At 36.2% G+C, this 18546-nt stretch overlaps 1 protein-coding gene and 2 long non-coding RNA genes across 5 annotated transcripts in view; 1 reads left to right on the top strand and 2 right to left on the bottom strand.

The window, feature by feature from the left end:
- Nucleotides 1-997: 997 nt before the first annotated feature.
- LOC140624359 (uncharacterized) lies at nt 998-11892 on the bottom strand. 2 transcript variants are annotated; one of them, XR_012023845.1, is made up of 3 exons: nt 11533-11892; nt 3749-3818; nt 998-1164 (listed from the first exon to the last, which is right to left on the bottom strand). It is a non-coding gene; the product is annotated as an uncharacterized lncRNA (long non-coding RNA). The 2 variants fall into 2 exon arrangements; XR_012023844.1 differs by lacking the exon at nt 11533-11892 and adding an exon at nt 8111-8400.
- The window catches only part of DNAJC10 (DnaJ heat shock protein family (Hsp40) member C10), a 74714-nt gene continuing 67662 nt past the window's right edge, over nt 11495-18546 (top strand). Inside the window, exon 1 of one of the 2 annotated variants that reach the window (XM_072811142.1) lies at nt 11495-11559. The gene's annotated coding sequence lies outside the window, so the exon portion shown is untranslated. Of the gene's footprint in view, nt 11560-15029; nt 15183-18546 lie in introns of those variants that run through there. The other variant, XM_072811140.1, reaches the window with a different exon arrangement.
- Nucleotides 12116-15008, bottom strand: LOC140624357 (uncharacterized). The gene is made up of 3 exons (XR_012023841.1): nt 14876-15008; nt 13970-14010; nt 12116-12550 (listed from the first exon to the last, which is right to left on the bottom strand). It is a non-coding gene; the product is annotated as an uncharacterized lncRNA (long non-coding RNA).

Genomic DNA, 18546 nt, shown 5'->3' with positions numbered 1-18546 from the left:
GTCACAGAGGAACGTGTCTCTGTTTCTAATGTGCACGTGAATCACCTGAGAAATCCTCTAAAAGTGCAGGTTTAATCCAGGATCTGGTGTGGGGATTCTCTATTTTTAATACACTCTCAGGTAATGGCTAGGCTGCTGGTCTCTGCGCCACCCTTAGAGTAATCTTAAAGAAAAAATAATATTCAAGGACACCCTAAAGCTCAATAAGGAAGATATTATTCCAAGTCCAGATAAGGACATGAGATGGAAAATGGCAGTGGGGGAGAGAGATGGGGCTCAACTCCATATACAGCATGGGAAAATGGGATTTTTAGTCAAAGAGTAGGGTGGGGGTCAGTGGATGGAAGATTTCTGGAAGGAAACATTAGGACTAGAGGAGGATTCTGGCTAAACCCACCTAACAGGATTTTTGCTGAAGGTGATCACCTGAGGGGTGGTGGAAGAGGAACCCAACCAGGTATCAATGGCCTGCTCTGGGTATGGTTGATTAGTCATTAGTAAAACCTATTCTAATGACTTCTGTGTTCTTTGAGAGACCTTAGGAGTTTAGCTGAGCAGTATTCATGACAGACTATTCTGTGATGCCTGCCAGAGTTCTGTTAACATGACCACTTTAGGGGTGCCTGGGTGGCTCAGTCGATTGAACCTCCAGCTCCTGATTTCAGCTGTGGTCCTGAATTCAGGATCATGAGATCAGGCCCACATCAGGCTCCATGCTCAGCTTGGTGTCTGCTTGGGATTCTCTTCTTCTCCCACTGCACCTTCCCCTGCTCACATTTTCTAAATAAATAGATAGATGGTAGATAGATAGATAGATAGATAGATAGATAGATAGATAGATAGATGATAGATAGATGATAGATAGATAGAATCTTTAAAAAAGAAACATCCTACTTTAAGCTAAACTTGTACCATTTGCCCCCTCAGAAATTTCTCAATTCAATAAGCAACTTGTGATCTTCATTCTGATTTGTAATAATAATTATATGGCCCCTCGTCTTGCTGCCCCAGGTTGGGAGCCTCATTCTAAAGCATCATCTATTTCATCTTCTTATGTGTATATCAAGCAGTTGTCAGTAGTCAGCTGACTTGGGGAGTTGTCATTCTGCTTCTCACTTCACTCCAGGATTGACTTTTAGAAAATATCAAAGTAATTTCCCCAGACTGAAAAGAATGACAATAGGACAGAAAAGAATTATAACGATGCACATAATGTTAGCAGAATTCAGTTGCTGCCAAATATTAATGAAGATATATCACTTTATAATTAGCCATGCCAGTTTAGACACATCATTGTCTAACCCAATATGGAAACTTCTATAATTCTGATTATCCCAAACTGATGACATTGAAAATGTATTTGACTGAGCTTAAAATTTCAAGTTTTGACATGTCTTCATCTGAACATTTAAGAGTTACCTAAAAACAAGTCAGAAAATGTAAAAGTTATTATCAAGAGGTGTTAAGCATTCTTTAAGGGTCTCTCATATTTCTGCACTTCTTGTGAGCAGAAGCACTGAATATCTATTGTTCAGACTATCTTTTCAGGGATTTTGGAGAGTGAACAGCTATGGTAAATAGAGATAATGTTTCACTTGCAAATGGTAAGTATCTTATTGTCCATTATAAGAGGTGGTGATTTCCGTAAGTTCAGGGTTTCTCTCCTATAAACCAGCCTACTATGTAAACAGGTATTACATAGTCCTATCCACATAATATTGTGGGAATAGTGGCTCAAGAAACCTATCTTAAAAATGCCGATCTTCTGGCCACCACTATTGCTGTGGTTAATAAATGGTCCTTTATCTTGAATCTAGGAGTCCTGTATTTTCTGAAATTTCAAATCCTTAAAATTTCTTGAGAATAAGAAATAGTCTGTTGAAGTTGCTATATTGATTCCAGGTTACAATGAATCATTTACGTTTTTCTAGAGCGGGAGTCACACCACCAGTTGCTACCAAACATGTCATTGTAATGAAAGCAGGCTTTTCCTTAAAGTACTTCTTTTAAGATTTATTTATTTACTTTAGAGACACAGCGTGCACACATGCTATTTACCTAAATTTAGCCAACCTTAAAATGATCAATAAATTTCAGTCCTTTTCTATATCCATATACTTTAAAGGTAAAGATTTCCTTCATAAGAAATTCATGAAATTTTAGAATTGGGCAGGATATGAAAGATATCTAATATAAATTTCTACTTTTAGGAAAAGGTAATGAAGCCCAAAGACATAATATGACACCACTTCTTTTTACCATGGTGTACCTTCTCTAGATCTAGATCTAGCCTACAGCATGCAAAGAAACGTTAAACAAAAAATCATGAGAATAGTTTTTCAAAAAATGTGTCACTTAAAAAAATACTTTTTCTTTAGGAATTATCTATTTCATCTTAATAGCACAATGGGGAAGCATTTCGATATAGTTTTATTAAATATTTTAAATAAATAATTTGTAAATATGTGGAAATTTAATTCTATTTGAGATTTAGTTTTTCATTTTGTTTTACGCACTCCGTTTTATATATGACAATTAATCACAGGCTTCTTTAGATTTCGTTTCCTTAAATATGCTGCTTATTCAACCCAAATCCCTAGGACACGTTCTCTGATATAATAAAAACTGAGAATATTATATAAGAAAACTTAACTATAATAAAAACATCCTATAAGAAAAACATCCTAATTTCTTGGTTAATAAAACAAATGACCTGTATTTTTGAGATTTGTCACTCTAAAAAAAGTAGTCATGAATAGGAGCAGTTAGCCATACTAATGCTAAAATTTGCCATCCAATAAAAATACAGAGTACTTATTATGTGCTAGGCAATATTTTGAATTCTCTATATACAAACTGATTTAAACCTACCAACAACCTGTGAGGTAGACACTATTATCTTGTATTTACGAATAAGAAAGCTAAGGCATGGAACATGTATAGAATTTGACCATAATCACAGACTTAGTAAGTGGTATAGCCAAGGAATTAAACCCACAATGTCGGGAACCCTGGGTGGCGCAGCGGTTTAGCGCCTGCCTTTGGCCCAGGGCGCGATCCTGGAGACCCGGGATCGAGTCCCACATCGGGCTCCCGGTGCATGGAGCCTGCTTCTCCCTCTCCCTCTGCCTATGTCTCTGCCTCTCTCTCTGTGACTATCATAAATAAATAAATAAAAAAATTAAAAAAAAAAAACCCACAATGTCTGCCACCAAACAGTAGGAAACAGTATATACTAAAACAGTATGTTACTCTGTATACTAAACCACTATGAAATACAAATGCAATTGTATTGTTTTCAAATTTGCACCCAGATTCATCTCTTTATACAAATATAGACAAACACAGGGTACCAGTCTCCAATAAATCATCCCCTAATTATCCCTTTGAAATTCTTATTACTTTAATCTATGCTCTTAACCTTAATTTATAATAATCTGGTAGCTGTGTGTAGGATTGGTAAGTAAAAAGCCAGTATCATTAGGATGCAGAGTCTAGGGCAAAATAAAAATTGACATGCAGTTATGGATCTAATCACATTCATTAATAATCAAGTTATATATATATATATATGTACACCATCCACCCAGTCCCACATACAGACTTGTCCATAGTCTATTCAGAACTACCACTTCACATCATAGTGAAACATGAAGCAAATTTAGTGGTACATTCAAAGGCATATATTCAAAGAAGTATTATTTTCACAACGATATATAAAAAGTCAAGAAGCCTACTTTCTACTTACCATGTTACTTCTGTACATTCTTGACAGCCTATTTTATCAAATGATGCTCAGGCCCAGAAATTTCCTTCTCCTTGCAAAACAACAACAACAACAAAACACTAATTAAAATGGTGGTAGGTAGAAACTTGCTCAATCTATCACAGTCCAAAAGCCAGGACCTCATACAATAGGAAAATATGGGGCCATTGCTAATGAGAGGAGGATAAACACCATCACTACTATTTTACAACTTATTGGAAGTATTAATGTTAATTCCATTAAGGAAAAAAAGGCACTTATGGCATATGAATTGGAAAATTTTCTCAATGCTTTCTCTTGCTTACTAACATAAGTATTACATAATGTTTATGATGTATACCTGAAAATCCCAAGAAAATCAATGGAAAAACAAGCACAAACAGTAAGATAACTTAGTAAGGTAACACAATATACAATTAACACACAGAAATCAATTGACTTTATTAAAACAACCACCATTTAAATAACATAATGGAAAGTAAAATCCCATTTAGCATAGCAACTAAAAATATAAAGTAGTAGAAATATACTTAAGAAATATTAAAGGCTCTATAAAGAAAAAATTATCAAAACACTTCCAAAATAAACAAATACAGACTTGAACAAAGGGAAGGCATGTTCTGGAGATATTTCATGAAGAGGAAGACTCAATATCAGAAAGATGTCAGTTTTTTCTGTGTTGATTCATGAATTTAATTCCATTTAAATTATCAACATCTCTCTTCCTAGAGCTCATGAAATTCATTCAAAAGTCCACATGAAAAAATAAGCAAGCAAAAATAGGACAGGAAAATCCTAAAATATAGGTGCTATGGCAGGGCAGGCGGGCAGAAGGATGAAGATTAGCTAACTCTACTAGATTCAAAATATTATCAAGCCTCAAAAATTAAAGTAACATGGTATTGGCATATGAATAATCAGACTGACCATGAAACAAAATTGAATGTCCAGAAATAGAAAAAGTACACATAGAAATTTAAACATAAAAGCAGCATTTCAAGGTGCATCTTGATGGCTTGGTCAGTTAAGTATCTGCCTTCCATTCAGGTCATCATCTCAGGGTCCTGGGATCAAGCCCCACATTGAACCCTGCGTTGGGCTCCTCCCTTGGCAGGGAGTCTGCTTGTCCCTTTCCTCTGCCCCTTCCCCTTTTCATTCTCTCTCTCTCTCTCTCTCTCTCTCAAATAAATAAATAAATAAATAAATAAATAAATAAAATCTTTATTTTTTAAAAAATAAAGCATTTTGGGGTGCCTGGGTGGCTCAGTAGTTGAGCATCTGCCTTTGGCTCAGGGCATGATCCTGGAGATGCAGGATCGAGTCCCACATCCTACTCCGCGCCTGTAACCTGTTTCTCCTTCTGCCTTTCTCTCTCTCTCTCTCTCTCTCTCTCTCTCTGTGTCTCTCTCTCATGAATAAATAAATAAAATATTTTTTAAAAATAATAATAATAATAAATAAAAATAAATCAAAAGGCAGTATTTCATATAATCAGAAAATATATGTAAGCAGTTCTGCTGTAACAGAAAGTACATGTTCCTAAAAATCTCCCCATTATGCAAAATCACACAATAAAAAATATGACAGAATTCAACACTCAAAAAACTTCATCAGTGACATAAAAAAGACAGGAATTTAATTTTTAAAAGTATAGCACAATTTTGTAAATGCTTAATGGTTAAGAAATATATAAACACTGTAATGAAAATGGCACTCAACCTTGAAAATGACCTGGAGTTGGCTTGTAGGAAGGGGTGCCATCTATAAGTCACTATGAAATAGATAGACAATTATCCATTTCACAGCCTTAAATACTTAAATAGCCTGTTTTTTCTGCCTTTGAGATGGGCATGCATTTTTAATAGGTACCTGTTTCATCAAAACTGCAATGTGATGCATCGTATAGCCTACTTTCAGCTAATATCTGCTTCATTGCTGGAAATTCTTTTGTGGCTTTCCTTTTTGTACCCTTGGCTTTGCCAGACAGCAAAAGACTTTGAAACTGTAGTGACGTTTCAAATCACCAAACTAACAGTCCTAAATAAGAAGAAATCAGTTCTTCAGGATTTGGAAATGTCTGCATAAGGCCTCATTTGTAGATGATCTTTTTTTCTTTGATTGTGAGAAAAGTTTTAGGCAACACAGTTTAGTCTTCAATCTGTATTCCATAGTCTTTGCGTTGTTTCCATTTCTTTAAAATGTTATTGTTATTGACCTCACAGCACTTGACGTTGTTCAGGCCATAGGTGTTTCTTTTATATTTGTAGAGTCTCTGATTGTCTGCAATGTAAATTCCTTCATGTCTTTTGCTTGGAAGGAATGGCATGCTTTCTCATTTCTTTGAAAATCTTTACTATTTCAGGTTTTATAGCTTTCCTCTTCTATACACTGCTTGACATTTTGGAACCGGGATGCTTAGACATGTTTGGGATGTAGAATGAATGGTTCTGGTTTTTTGTAACACAGAAAGTTTACACATGTGTGAAGTAGTACCAAAACACAACCTTGTAAGGTAAAATGTAGTTCAGATCATCTAGGTAATTTTCCAGATGCATTTAGTATTGCCTGCACACAGAACTGTTCATTAGCAAATGTAAAAATTACTGTTATGTTTACAGTGTTCCCTAATATATCAATTACATTGGAACAACTTGTGTCTTCAAAACAAGCGCTACAGTAGAACTGGCTGCACTTTCTAAATATGGATAAATAAAAACGGAGTCCACAAAGATAAACTCCAAATAGATCAAACATCTTACTGTTAAAAAAATGGAACTATACAATTTCGCGAAGAAGACAAGTAAAAAACCAGAAGAATTTCTATATATCCTAGGAGTGGAGAAGTTTTCTAATAACACTAACTCAAAATCTAGAAACAATAAACAAAAGAAAATTGACAAGTTTGACATTATTCAAATTTTTAAAATAAGCCCTACATCCAACATGGGACTTGAACTCACAGCTCAGAGGTCGAGTCGCATCCTCTGCAGACTGAGCCAGCCAGACACCCCTTATGTTATCCAAATTTTTAATTGTGACTCAAAAATTAAGTCGATGAAAAAAAATAAAGAGGGAAAAAGGCTTGCAACTTTTCACTGACCAAGGGCTTAACTACTTTCTAGATAAAGACCTGAAGAACAAAAAAAAAGAGAGAGAGAGAGAGAGAGAGAAACAACCAAATAAAAAAACAGACAAAAGACACAATCAGCGTAGAAAAAGTGAACTGAATGAAACACAAATGGCCCTTAAATATATAAGAATATGCTGGACCTGATTCATAACAAGAAAAATGCAATTAAGACACCACCTCTAAAAAAAAAAAAAAAAAAAAAAAAAAGACACCACCTCTAACTCTCAGATTGGCGACCAAAGTATAACAACACCTTCTACTGGCAAGGCTTTGAGCAAATGGCTGATGACAATGCAAAATGGTACAACAGAGAATCAATTTACAATATTTTTTAAAGTTTTATACACACACACACACACACACACACATATATATGACAAACCAAAATTATTTCTAAAACTGCATTCCAAAGTTAAACTGGCAAAAAATTAAGGCAAATGGTTTGATACACTCACGTAATATATATGTTACATATTAAATATTATATATTTTATTTTCTGACCAATATAGACTGCTAATTAAATATATGAGAAAAATAAACTATCTAGAGATTTAAGCTAAACAATTCTAACTAGGAAAAACTCATTATTTTTTATTTTGCTTTAAAGTAGACTACAGGGGCACCTGGGTGGCTCAATGGTTGAGTGTCTGCCTCCGGCTCAGGGCATGACCCTGGGGCCTGGGATGGAGTCCCGCATCGGGCTCCCTGCATGGAGCCTGCTTCTCCCTCTGCCTGTGTCTCTGCCTCTTTCTGTGTCTCTCATGAATAAAGAAATACAATCTTTAAAAAATTAAAATAAAGTAGACTACAAACCCAACCTGGAAACTCTTATGTAAGTAATCAGGTCAAGGACTTCAAGGATGGCTTTCCTGAAGTAGGTATCTTTCTAATTTTTTAAAATGCAAAACATGTCATTTTTGATCAGCCATATAAATATTAAAATCATGATTTGTTAAATGACATATCAGAGAGGATATATCTGTGTCACCTATGTACACATAAAACTCAGAGAGAGAGAGAATATATATCCAGAAACTAACTTTGTAAAACCTTGGCTATCAAAAAGAGAGGTTTCAGTGTTTACTGAGACATATATTAGAGAAATAAAATAATCCCTACTGACTATTTTGTTGCTTTGTGTTTGACAAAAAGGACATTTTTTGCTTCTGAATTTCACTGAAGTTTTTAGTAAATCAGCTAAGGAGATACTTACATGCTTTGTATAATATGCTTATGTAATACTCCTCTCCTGTTCTCATTATTGAAGACAATTCCTCCATGGACTCTCCTTTCCTTAATTATTTCAATGGAAGCAAAACTGACTTTAGAGACAAACTTGGAATTAAAATTTGGCTTAACATGTTAAGAGCTGGGTCACCTTGTGCATGATAACGTCCCCAAAATTCAGCCTCCTCATCTATAAATTGTTACCAATCATAGCACTTGCTATTATTAAAAGGCCTGTTAAAAGCCGGGACGTGGAAGGCGCTTCTTGAATGCTAATCTCCGTGTCCTGTCTGCCCATCCTCTGAATCTACCCTTCCCTTTCTCACGAAGGCCTCTGTGTTTAGGGCCTACACTCTCAGGACTCACCTAAGCCAAAGTATTAGATCAGTAAAATTGATCTCCTGAGGTACTTTTGCCTTCTTGATGGTACACTTTTCTCCCCATCCTAAGTATCCAATTTATTTTTCCTCCTCTCCACTTCCCTAACCGTCTCCTCTGTTGTAATTGACAAATGAAGCTGAATATATTGCCCCTGCCAAGACAATTTGCATTTTAATGAGACACAAAATCTATTCCATTAGTCACTGGAGCAATCTTAATCATCATATATCATATAATGATTCTGTGATAGATAATGAGCTTGATTTGAACCGATCTGAACCTGATTTAACTGGCCTTAGCAACCTGATTTTCTAGAGGAACTAAAAAAGATTCTCCATACTCTTCCTTTCCTTGCTCTTCTCTATATATGTGTATGGACTGGAAAATTCGCTGAGTACTCCAGAAGGTATCTGCAAACTGAGGTGAGAATTGACCTAAAATGCACCTTCCAAATATGCCAACAATACCCAAAAGAGAAAAACATCAATTAATACAATGACCTGGTGTTTCTTCTTTAATCTGCTAAAATAAGGATTTATATTAATAGATTTCCAAATGTTAAACTGTCTAGCAACCCTGAAAATCAGTAGTCACACAATCTTAATGATACAGGCAGCCCCGGTAGCTCGGCGGTTTAAGTGCCACCTACAGCCCGGGGTATGATCCTGGAGACCTGGGATCGAGTCCCACATCAGGCTCCCTGCATGGAACGTGCTTCTCCCTCTCCCTCTCTCTCTCTCTCTGTCTCTCATGAATAAATAAATAAAATCTTAAAAAAAAAATCTTAATGATACAATGGGCTCAAACGGATGCTGTGCATGTAGTGGTCTTGTGTTGTGTCCAGAGGACACTTAGTTCGAGGAACACACAGCTTTTACAGCAAGCAGTGAGCAAGTCTGCTCTTCATCCAGAGGAGAGCGTATCTCATCCTCTCACCTATTTGATGTAAACAATCCTGGCAAATGTGCCAGGTGAAAGAGCAATCAGGGTCTTACAGTCTGGGTCTAAACGATGAGAGACATCGCTAGACAAGGGGAAGTCTTACATAGAGTTGTGTTGCTATAGCTGTTCCAAAAGTTACAGAGAGATTCGTCATTTGAGAATGTCAAAGGTCAAACTGCCCTAAACCTCAATCCCTCTAGACTACCAAGATGCCTGAAATTCCCACCATGAGAGTCACTCCTACACTGTAAGTGATTGTGTCTCTAAAAAGCCTCTATTAAATAAGAATGGAGGGACGGTGGTTGGTGAGGGTCATGAAGGCAATAGTACTCATCAGTCCAATGAAAGGATTGTAGGCCTTGGAGTCTGACACATCTCGGTTTGAATGTTGGCTCACTTGCTACCTATGTGAACTTAGGAATTGCTTGACATATCTGAACGTCAGGCTCCTTACCTACAAATAGGATTCTAATCTTTATGGTATTCTTTTGAAGACTATTTGTGATAATTTGGGAAAGTAAGGGCTCCAGACCCTCCTTCAGCCATGTTTCCACGAGAGCAGGTCTTTTCTACACCTGTCCCTCATCAGGACGGGAGGAGTGGGTAACCTGATTGGTTTACAGGAAGGCAGCTCTTCATTGATCAGTTATAACCAAAAGGCAAGACGACATCGCCATTCAGACTGGAGACTGCCTCTTGTCCTCCAGAGTCCTGCTCTCTTACCCAGTGGGCACCTGTGCTTTTAATCTTTACATAATAGGCAGACCAAGAGGGCCTGCTTTCTCCACTCCAGCTTCCCACCTGTCAGCAAGTAAATAAATGACGGACGTATGCATTCCAAAGTCCAGGTTTGGAAGGAACTTGGAGGTGTTTCACACCTTTTAATCCAGCTTTACCAGTAACATGACTGAAGTCTTGAGTCCTATTACACTCAGGTCTTTGATGCTCTGTTGACCAGAACCATGGAGGGAAAAAAAGAGGGGTACAATTGAGGAAACAAACCCTACTGTGTAGCTCCAACAATAATAAATGTGAAAATGGAAATACTGTGCTTGGAGCCAAGTAGGCACTCAACAAATACGAGTTTCTCTTCTTCTGCTTAAAGAATTTATCAAGTTGAAAATATGTTATTTTCTGTTAAAGTACTCTAATGCATCAGAAGAGTGGCAAAGGCAGCTTTTCCTCCTAGAAACAGTACTGCTAAGTGGTTATCATCTGAGACAGAATGCAATTCTCATATACCTGTCGTGTACGTCCTGATGCCATTCCCAAAATACAGCTTCTCTGAACAACCTTCAGACACCAAGTTTTAGAGATCTAATTGGATTTTTATTAGGAGAAAGTGATCCTTTGTCCCCTACTAAAAATGTCTTGTGGCACTATACTCTAAATATACCCAGGACCTTAAAATCCAACTCTTGAGAATCTATTGTAAGGTTAAAAAAAAAATCTAGAACAGCAAAGGTTTTATGCAGAATGATACACCAGCATTCTTTATATTAGCAAAGGGAAATCTGGAAACAAGTTTAAAAACTGAAAATAACCTTAAAGTGACTCGTTAAATAACTTATGTTGAATCCACTTAGTGAAATATTTATACACTACACTATCATTAAATATATTTATAAGGATTATGCTATGACACTAACAACATTTATATTTATATTTATATTATTTATATTCTCGAGCAGAAAGAACAGAATAAAATTTTTTTCAAAACTTTTACAGATTTGTAAAAACTAAATGATACCCAGAAGAGTGTCATCATAATGGGGCAGGGGATAGATGAACAATTTTTCTTTCTCTATTCCTTTTTATGCCTATGCTTATCCTGTAAAAATATGTTTCCTTTTAAAGTCCAGAGACATTTGCACACAGTGAGCACATAACCTACCCCATTACCAAAGCAAAGAGATAAAACTGCTGGGCTATGACTTCATCTCCCCTTTAAGGCTGTTCTTACTGTTCATTTCAAGCTGATTTCATCTCTAAATATATCATGTGGGAGAACATGAGAACACAGTGTATTTGGCCCTGAGACCTCTACTTCCCAAGGAACCTCTTCAGACACTCGGCAATACTTACCATCCAACAGGAGGACCAGGCAGGAAGGTATTTCAGTTATTCTTAAGGATTAAAGGCTGTATGTCTATCCTTGGCATAGCCCTTTATCAATAATAATGTCGCTGTCTTGATCCCTGCTTGAGTCAAATGTCTGCGATTATTCTTTTTTAGTTATAACTCGAGGACAGAGGGGTAAGTGGTGATATTCAGGCTCCAGCTCTTACCCTGAACCTTCACAAGGGAAACAGGGCTAGGAATTGGATTCAGCAGGATAACTAACACTACCAGACAAAACTCTGTACTATCCACTCTCCACATCAGGTGACAATTCACACTTTCTTTTCCCAGGAAGGAAATTAGTATGATCTGCTGATTGTTTCAGCAAACCACCGCCCCCACCACCACCACTGCCAAGGTACTGCCTTTTGGTAAATATACCAAATTTCAGGACTGAATTTTTCTTACTTTTTTTTTTTTAGTTTCTGAACATTGATCTTATCAGTTCCCTGAGGGGATAATAAAGTCCTAGTTAGTGCTTTTTTTTTTTTTTTTTTTTGACAAGAAACTGATTTAAAATCAAGAATACAGGTGTATGATTTTATATTGCATCATATTTGCTATCTGGTGAGTTAATTCATCTTCAAAAAAGCAAGAGAACATAGGAGGTTACTCAGAGTGCTTTTTGATGACAGTGATAGGCTCTTACGAGGTATTTCCACTAAGCTAAAATAGCATGATGAAATACCACTCTCTGCTGTAAGAATGTTTCTGTAGAAAGAACGTTTGTTTTTTCCTTTGTTAACATCCGTAAATGTTTATTATGTACCATGCTTTTTGAAAACATGGCCTTTTATCATTCTCAAAACAATCTACGAAACCATCGTTATGACTATTTCACAGATGAGGAAGAAAGGGGTTAATTGCTTTGTTAATTGAAAGGGCACGGCTGGGATTCAAATCCGAGTCTGTCTCCTTCTCCTGTGATCTTGCTCTTGATCATGGTGCTCAGGCTGCTGGTCCTGCTGGCTCCATGTTTCTCCTTAAAAAAGGGGGGGAGGGGACAAGACTTTATTCTCCAACTCTCTCTTCTCATGAGGAAAACTACTTTTCTTTATCATCATCCTATCACTCTTCTTAACAACACAAGTTCTTTTATAGGAAGTCACATTTCCCGAGAACAAAAATTAGTGGCTAACTCAGGTTGGCTGCGCTGAGGGGATACCTTACTCTCATGACTTAGCGGTCTCCAAAATACAACATGTGGCAAATTAGTTCTGGGGAATTTTCCCAGTAAAAAAAAAAAAAAAAAAAAAAGTTATCCATGGAATACATACCCTCATTAGTTTTCATTAAAGGAAAAACTCCTTTAATGAAAAACTCTCCTAACACTAGTACTGTGTTTACTCTCGGCCCAGTTTTAGTTATATCTTATTTCATTCTAAAAGTGAAAGCGTGCTTATCTTTTAAACCTGTGCCCAAAAGACAAACAGTGCTAGACTGGTCTGAGATTACCTATTCACTTTCACTGTCTTGTGATTCTAGGCCCCCGTCAAAGATATGACAAAGGAGATGCAATCTCCAGGGTGTGATCAAAGAACAGAACTTTTATTCCAGCAAGGGTAACTGGCCAAGACAATTCTAATAAGACCAATTCCAATTACTGCTTAGGAGATTCTTGCATTTTATGTTAACACTCACTTAAAGACTACAAAGAAATAAGCAAAATCTAAGCAAAACTCAATTAAATTTGGGGCTCTAGAGTCTAGGTTTCTCTAAAGAATCCAATATAGAATTAATGTGAGAGATACATTAGCACGCGTGGTGAGTAATAATTTATTCATATGAATATTTATTGGACGTATACAATATGCAAAATACCATACTGCTTTTAGTGAGAGATGCAAAGATGAACGGTATGTTCTCTGGTCTTACGAGCTTGCACTGTAGTGAGGGAGAGGAAATGTGCACAGGAGGTTAAGTGTGATGCACGTCATAAAATATGTGCAAAGAATTAAAGATGAGGTCAGAGGAAATAGATACTCATTGTCTTATTTTTCATAATTATAAAAGCTATAAAAATATTTCTGAATAAGGAAATAAATAAGGAATTGGTATTAAATCAGAGAAATAATTTTAAAAGCTATTTTCCTTTTTTTAAGATTTTATTTATTTATCTGATGGAGAGAGAGAGCGCACACAAGCAGGGAGAATGGCAGGAAGAGGGAGAGGGAGAAGCAGAGTCCCTGCTGGAGGTGGTGTTCGATCTCAGGACCCTGGGATCGTGACCTGAGACGAAGGCAGATGCCTAACTGACTGAGCCACCCAGGCATCCTAAAAGCTAATTTTAAAGTAATTTTCTTAGTTAGATTTATCTTAACTTATTTTCATATGCCATCTTAATAATTTTTACTTTGAATCAGCCTAAACTCTTTAGAGCAGCATGGCTGGTGTTACTCACCTGCTACTATTGATGTAACTGGTTTAAATTGAAGTCCTATCCTGTTGAAAATAAAGTAAGTAGATAGTTAAAATATATCAGTTTGGATTTGCGTGAACTATTCACTCTCTCCCTTGTGATCTTTCAGATATAGGAAAGTCACACAAAGTAATTTCTTGAAGCATAACTATTACTTTTTAAGATTTCAAGTTATAATGGCAAATAGAGATGAAAGTTAATGACATGAAACTGTTCATGTACTTTAAGCCAATTGTTAAAGCAGAATTGAACCAACCAAACTGTTCTAGACAGACAGTGAAAACAAGATAGAATTTCTTTAAAGGAGGGGGTGTGGGAAAATATTTCAGGATAGATATTACATGTTATGTAAAAAAAGTCCTACTTGACATTTAGTCTTTTTTTGGGCGGGGAGGGGTCTTTATATCTAATAGCTCTTCAGACCCCAGTGGCAATTTATTTTTAAGTTCCTTTCAGACTAATTCCAATTTACATTCTGGAAGAAACAGGCCCATCTTTATTCATTAATTTTTTCAGCCTTTGAAAGGTCAGTGACTCTCCGTGCTGCTAAAAGATCTCTGATTACAATGCTTTGATGAGCAGAGGGAACATTTAGAATTTCTGATTCTGATCAGAGAGCTGAAACGATCTGAGAGAAAAGAGAAGGAATCCTAAAACTGCTAAGCAGAACTTAACTCTTAGGTGGGGTCAAATTCATTTCTCCATTCTACAAAAATGTATTTGTTAAATGACTATTATGGTCCAGACCTCCCTCAGTGTAAAATGTAAGGAGACACGTCACAAAAAGAATTGAAAGGCCTGGCCTGTGCACTAATGAGGCTGGTCCAGGAATCCCAACTCTACAAACTTTGTCTTGAACAAATCATTTCCAAACCTACAGGTCCTTACCCATGAATAAGTCAATTATGCATAGCTAGAAACTGTAAGGATTAAAAACAAAAGACAAAGTGGCTAATAGAATGTCTGACGTATTATAGACCACCCATGGATGGTAAGGTTCTAGCCCTGGTCAGTTCTTGTTGTCCTGGTTACATGAATGTAGAAGTTACAGGAGAAATGTTACCAGTTACAAAACTTCAGGTCTTTGAAGCTTACTCTTTGTATTCTTATCTCCTCATACCTTATCAAGGAATTTTGCCTCTCAGGTCACCAAATTGCTACAAGTATTCAGGACTCTAAAAATTCAGGATCCAAGGTAATTGATTTAGCAGTGAATCTAGAAGGTGGGGGAGAGGAAGGAGGCATGGGCCACATGAACTAGAAATGGAGTTGAGGTCATTAAAACGAGTAAAATCGTTAAGTAAAAATCCACGTGCACAATTTTTGGGATAGAATAAGAGTAGGAAGTTTCCTTGGCAATTGGATTGATTGGTGGTTCTCAAACTCTTGTCTCAAGACCCTTTTACATACTTAAAATTATTGAGGACTTCAAAGATCTTTTTGTGAGTCCATCGTGCCTACTGATATTTACCACATTAGAAATTACACTAGGAAACTTAAAATATTTATTAATTCATTTAAAATATAATAAACCCATTACATATTAACATGTCTATGAAATTTTTCCCTAAAGAAAATTAATCGGAAAGATGACAATACCTTATATTCCTGTCTAATGTCTGGCCCTTAGAAATGAGGGCTGGATTTTTATACCTGTTTCTATATTTAGCCTACTGTAGATATGATACATTGTGTAGCTTATGGAAAACTTCACTGGATACTTGTAACAGAATAAGAGTAAACAAAGCATAATTAATAACTCACTATTATGAAAATCATTTATAGACAATTTACATCTTCCTATTAGGAAAATAGTTTATAAATAATTAACATGTCATTATTATCATGGAAATAATATGATAATATTATATATATTGACCTCTTGGATATCTGGAAAGAGTTTGGGGTCCCCAAGAGTCCCTAGATCATACTTCATGTTCTGATGATTAATTGAAGTATTTAAAGATTTTTTTTTTCCTTCAAGTATGTCCTAGAGAATATGGCAAACAAAAGCCTTTCATGCTTTTGCTACTGTCAAATTGATGAAGCAAAAGTAAAATCAAATAAAAGTTTCAGTGTTTACCTTGAAGAGTTCAGAAAAAAATGCAAAATCTCCAATTATCTTCAGGACCAAATATCATGTATAATAATTTTTCAAACAAAAATTCTATGAAGTCTTGCCCACTGGAAAGATGCCTTTTTTTCCCCCAGGATACTTTGGCAACTTATTTTACCTAATTATTAGTGGGTGGTGCATTTTGCTGGCTCACTGAGATTTTTACAAATTGAACAAAAACAGTAATAATGGAAACAGAAGGATAGGCCTAGTGAGAGCATGTTTGTTGCCACCAATTTGGTGACAATCTGCCCTTTAGTTGTATAAATTTTAAAAAGAAGTTACTCAACTAATTAAAGAGGATATTTTTACAAGGAGTAGATTAGGTCTTTGGGATAGAAATTTATCTTGATGAGGACTAAGTCTTCAAATGAAAAATGTCTGACAATAGAATTAAACAGTTATATTTAACTGCAGAATTATTGCTGATTCCATTATTATGCTACAAAATGTTCTTATAAATGGAATAAACTGCATTAAAGTATCCACTACTATTGAGAGGGAATATACCAAGTTTGTGTGCTTAGTTATGCCAACAGAATTGTTCAATCTAATACTTCTTGTTGAAAGTCTATTCTAAAAATTGGAACTCTTCCTTGGAGAACAGAATAGAAACCTATATCAAAATGTGAGAGGCTGGCTGTTAGGTATGAAAAATCCAAAATATATCATCAGGTTAGGCATTTGTATCTAGACAAACAGGAACAGTGATTCAGGTTGAAAAATCTGAAAGAGCCTTTCAGCGACCACTTTCTTCCCTGAAATCCTATTCCCTCACTTAGGGATAGAGAATTCTGTGCTACTGATTTAGCATCTTTACTCAACATGGAGGATGGTTTTTTGCATATTAGTGTGCAGATGAAGTTTTCACAGTTTTATGTAATCTTAGCTTTGAATATATTAATTTGGGCAAGAGGCACATTCAGTTCTGGTTGGTGTTTCAAAATGTTGAGGAGAAAAATGAAATAACCCCTGGAAATAGCATTTAGTGAAAAAAAAAAAAAAAACCAACTCTTTTGGTATAAAATAAATTCATTAAGAAGGAGAGAGCCTTTAACTTGAAACTAGTTATGAGTAATATATTCCAAGGCGGCCAAAGTAACTTTTTCTGTTTGAAAAAGACAATCTAAGAAGCAATATGGTTAAAACACACACACACACACACACACACACACACACACACATACTCTTTTCTCATTCTCCTGTTCTAGTCACAGCATTTTAAAGGGCACATGGCTGCTAAAGCAAACAAAAGTTATAAAAACCAAATTGTTATTCCTCTTATCTACAGAATCTGATTAATTAAAGAGTCCAAGTACCTGTTAGCAATATAAGAAAGCCTGGGCCCTCAAAGTATTCCTATCCCACACTGGTGGTAACAAAGGAATATGAAAGACTAAGCAGGGTTTATAGTAGCAAAAGTTAAGAGACAATTTAGATTTCTCCTTAAAGCAGAATGAGGAAACCCAAAGATAAATTTGGAGGTGACAACAAAAGCTACTGCATAACAATTATTACGTGGCAGGCACTGTTCCTACACACATCACTTTGACAATGGGCCATTTACTTCTTCACAACAATTCCTTGACGTAAGCACTAATCGATTCTCCTTGTTACATCTAAATGATCCATAGGTCAAAGAAGAATTACAAGAAACATCAGAAAATATTTTGAACTGAGTGAGAATAAAAACACAATATATCAAAATTTATAGGATAAAAACTGTACTTAGAAAGAAATTGAAGGAGGAGGAGAGACCAAGGTGGTGACACATGAGGTTCCTGAACTTTCCTCCTCCCACAAATGGACCAAATATACAGCTACATACAGAAAAATTCCCTCTGAAAGAAATCCAGAAACTACTGATGGACTCCTACACATTGGGAAAATGAGAGAGTAGTACCAACATCAAGATGGGCAAGAAAAGCTGAGACACGTTGTCACCATAAGCCCTACCCTGGCCCCTACCCTGGCACAGCACCATGCAATCAGGGGGGATCGCCCAGTTTCCAGCTTCTCCCTGAGAAATGAGGAGTTTGGGCCATATATCTAGCATCCCGACTTTAAGACTTCCATCCAAGGGACAGGAGCTCAAGGCATGTGGCTCTTGAGGGTCAATGTGGCATGCCATCCGTAAATTCATGAGACTAGAAACAAAGCCACAGTTCTTAAAAGGTACTTGAGCATGTGCTCACCACAGCTATCACTCACCACAGCTATCGTTAGTGCAGTCACTATGGAAAACAGTATGGAGGCTCCTGAAAAAAATTGAAAACAGAACTAACATTATTTAGCAATCCCATTTCTGAATTTATATGCAAAGGAAATAATTTTCTTCAAAAGATATACTCCCATGTTCATTTCAGCATTATTCACAATAGTCAAGGTATGGAAACAACCTGAGTGTCTGTCAGTGAATGAATGGATAAAGGAAATATGATAC

The sequence above is a fragment of the Canis lupus genome, chromosome 34 (assembly GCF_048164855.1).
Source record: "Canis lupus baileyi chromosome 34, mCanLup2.hap1, whole genome shotgun sequence".
In the NCBI taxonomy this organism is placed as follows: domain Eukaryota; kingdom Metazoa; phylum Chordata; class Mammalia; order Carnivora; family Canidae; genus Canis; species Canis lupus.
This window is presented reverse-complemented; position numbering and strand designations above follow the sequence as displayed.